Genomic DNA, 3,718 nt, shown 5'->3' on the forward strand with positions numbered 1-3,718 from the left:
GGGCTTGTTAAAACAGCTTGGCGGTTCCACCCCCCAGCGATTCTGATTGGAACTTCTGATTCTGTAGTTTGGGGTGATGCCCCAGAATTTGCATTTCTACCCAGGTGATGCTGTTGATGCCCGTCTGGGACCACACCTTGAGAACTTCCACTTTATACAGTTGAAAGCAGTCTGAAAGGGGAGGGGTAGTTATTTTTAGAGAAGGCTGGGAGAAGTTTTTGGCGGCTTGGTACGTTTTTGGTACTTCTCTTCTTCGTAGCTTCTTTAACAAGAGCATTTCACGAGAGTTTAGCGTCTTAAAAAGTTCTCAGCTGAGTGGGCTCTAAAGTAACCAAAGCCCACGCCCCATTAGGGATCAAAAGCAGCACCTGGTGGCTCCTTAATGGGTTGCCAGGCAACAGAACAAAGGCAAGGCTGGGCTGGGATTAGCAGCTGGCAGGGAGTTTAGAGTGAACTACCCAGGCATCTAGAGAGGGTAGACTGCCCATCAGGAGAAGGCTGTGCAAACCAGATGCAAGGAATCCCCACGATCGTTGCCTTGATTTGCACGTGGAGGGGCACACCATCCCCTTGCGGACAAGATCATGCTGTAACTTGTTCTCTAATAGGACTGGGGAATATTTTTCTCAGAAGAACCACCGAGAACCCATAAGGGACATTTCTTAATGACTTACAGGTAAGAAATGACTTAGGCTTATCAACCCTTTGCTTTTAAAAAATCAGCTCTATTAGTTTATTTTTGATTATAAAAATATAATTCACATTTGAAAATATAAAATGTGCAGAAAAGCATGCAATTTCAAGTGCCCTGAAGGACATTACAATTTGGCATCCATCCATTCAGGGAAAAAAAAAAGTTAACATAAATGGGATTATTCTATACATTTCTCCATAACTTTATAAGAAAAACTGATGGGGCACCTGGGTGGCTCAGTCGGTTAAGCGTCCGACTTCAGCTCAGGTCACGATCTCTCGGTCCGTCAGTTCAAGCCCCACATCGGGCTCTGGGCTGATGGCTCAGAGCCTGGAGCCTGCTTCTGATTCTGTGTCTCCCTCTCTCTCTGCCCCTCCTCCATTCATGCTCTGTCTCTCTCTGTCTCAAAAATAAAAATAAAACGTTAAAAAAAAAATTAAAAAAAAAAAGAAAAACTGATATAGTGGATATTTCTACATCAATACTTCATTAACAGTTATATGAGATTTTCTTGTATGGGTGTGCCATATTGTACTCAACCTTCCTGGATGGGCATTTAGATTGACTTTTTTTTTTTTTTTTTTTTTTTTTTTTTGCTATTATTAGCAATCCTGGAATGGACAACCTCACACACACATTTCTGTGCATTTGTGAAGTGGATGGCTAGACCAAAGACAATTAGTATTCGAAGTTTAGCTATGAATTTCAGGTTTCATTCCAGAAAGTCTGTGAATTTATATTTCCACTGATAGTATGAGCGTTCATTTCCACACACCCTCACCAACACTTGCTGTCATCAATGCTTTAATATTTTTATAAGCCTTGTTAATTTTTCATTTCTTGGATTGATTTCTTTGAGCATTCTTGAAACACGTTTTTTCCCCCTGACATTCCTGTTCATGTTCTTTGCCCCTCTTTCTATAGGAATTGTTCATCTGTTTTTCTTATTGACTTACAAAAGCTATTTTTATGTAGAAAGATTAATACTTCCTCCAGTGTGTTGCTTGTTTCTCTTAACATTTTTTTCACAGTGCCATATGGATGTTCTTGGTTTTTAACTTGTAACAGTTGAGTATGTTGGTGTTCTACGACGTTGCAGATTTTCCTCTTAAAAAAATAAAATCATAATTCTATCATTTAAAAAACTTTCCCGGGGCGCCTGGGTGGCGCAGTCGGTTAAGCGTCCGACTTCAGCCAAGTCACCATCTCGCGGTCCGTGAGTTCGAGCCCCGCGTCAGGCTCTGGGCTGATGGCTCGGAGCCTGGAGCCTGTTTCCGATTCTGTGTCTCCCTCTCTCTCTGCCCCTCCCCCGTTCATGCTCTGTCTCTCTCTGTCCCAAAAATAAATTAAAAAAAAAAAAAAATAAAAAAAATAAAAAACTTTCCCTTTTTATCTCATTAAGGGCAAAAGATGAGAAAGAAGACAGAATGAACCAAAAGAAAAATAAAGAGAGAGGAAGAGAACAGAGAGCTATATTCATCATGTTTCTTCAATTCTCAGGAGATACGGAGTGATTCTCAAACTTTAATTTATATATGGATCACTTGGAGATCTTATTAAAATGTAGATTCAGATCCTGCAGGGGCCTGAGATTTGACATTTCGAATCAGTTCCCAGGAGAGGCTGATGGCTAGTGGACCACACCTTGGAGTAGCGACGCTTTAGAACAGGACAATGGGGTGGCCTCAGTGACAGTTCTAACTCCAGTTAAATGATCATTTGTTGTAAAACTCCTCACTCTCTCTAGTTAAGCAGGGAAGATTCTTTTTGCTCTTGAAACCAGGAGATAGCCATGGCTCATTTTTTAAAGAAACGTAAGTCAGCTCTCATGGAGCAAAATCCCTTTACCTCAGGGTCTTTTAGAATACCCGGCTTTTCTTTTTTAAGATTTTACTTGTAAGTAATCTCTGCTCCCAACATAAGGCTCAAACTCACAACCTCAAGATTGAGAGTAGCATGCTCTACCAACTGAACCAGTCAGGCACTCTACAATATATGGCTGAAGGTTTTTATTTTTTCACATTTGCGGCTAAAGATTTATTAAAGCGAGTATATACAGGGATGAAGCGTTCTCTTCTTGAGATCTTTTTTAGGCTCGATATAAAATTAAATGGAGAGATTAATTGGCCCTTTTGGGTAGAAATGTTTCAGCTGTGTGCTGGCCTCTTCCCAGCATTATAAAGGGGTTTTTCTGTATTATTTTTTTTTTTTTGAGAAAGAATAGCCACAGTCTAAACACATCCCTGAAGACAGTAATCTAATGAGTCACGTAAAAGGCAACATAATCTGGTGGGGAAAAAAAAAATCTTAGAATAGCACCCAGGAGAGCTAGATTCCTACTCTGGCTTTAACATGGTTACTTTGTGTATGTTAAACTTCCCTAGTTTAGTTCCTTCAACTGTAAGATGACTCAATATCAGAGCCTCGCTTACCCAGGATGATACTGGAATAAAAAAATTCCCAGAAGTGTGTCTGGACCTTTTGGAGTAGCTGTGATATCCATGGTTCTCTTACTACTTACGGTATACTGGCTTGGCTTTCTAATTTCCAAGCAAGATTCCATAACTTTTTCTGAACTGTAAAATAAATTGTAGCAAAAGAGACTCTGGGTATTTTTTGAGGGTCTCGAAGTCAAGAAGTTGCCTGTGCCATATTCTTGCCTATGCTGTGAGGGCGTATGGGTGTGGCTCGCTATCTGCAAAGAAAATAGACATGTTTGTATTTGAAAGGAAAAGGTTAAATATGGCCCCGACTCAGCTGGGGTGCAGAGCAAGGGTAGTTTGGGGCGGTGCTCCCCAGCTGGTCCGAAGCACAGGAAACCAGCACTTTCTGAGTGTGTGAATTATCTCATTCCCTCGCAACAACCCTGCGAGAGGGGAATTCTAACTTTTAATGGGAATTCAGAGTCAGCAATCTGCCCAGATTTCACAACTAGAAAGAGCGGAGCCTCATCGCTGACCAAAGTGACTTCCCCTCGTTAGCCATAGACTCCCCAACCGTATGAGTGAGAGCACCTCTCACACA

At 41.2% G+C, this 3,718-nt stretch overlaps 1 long non-coding RNA gene across 1 annotated transcript; it reads left to right on the top strand.

The window, feature by feature from the left end:
* The first annotated feature begins 457 nt into the window (after nucleotides 1–457).
* On the top strand, nucleotides 458–2,273 carry LOC122209932. The gene is made up of 2 exons (XR_006197840.1): nucleotides 458–676; nucleotides 2,097–2,273. It is a non-coding gene; the product is annotated as an uncharacterized LOC122209932 (long non-coding RNA).
* The last annotated feature ends 1,445 nt before the right edge of the window (nucleotides 2,274–3,718 follow it).

This window comes from Panthera leo, chromosome E3, assembly GCF_018350215.1.
Source record: "Panthera leo isolate Ple1 chromosome E3, P.leo_Ple1_pat1.1, whole genome shotgun sequence".
NCBI classification, from domain to species: Eukaryota; Metazoa; Chordata; class Mammalia; order Carnivora; family Felidae; genus Panthera; species Panthera leo.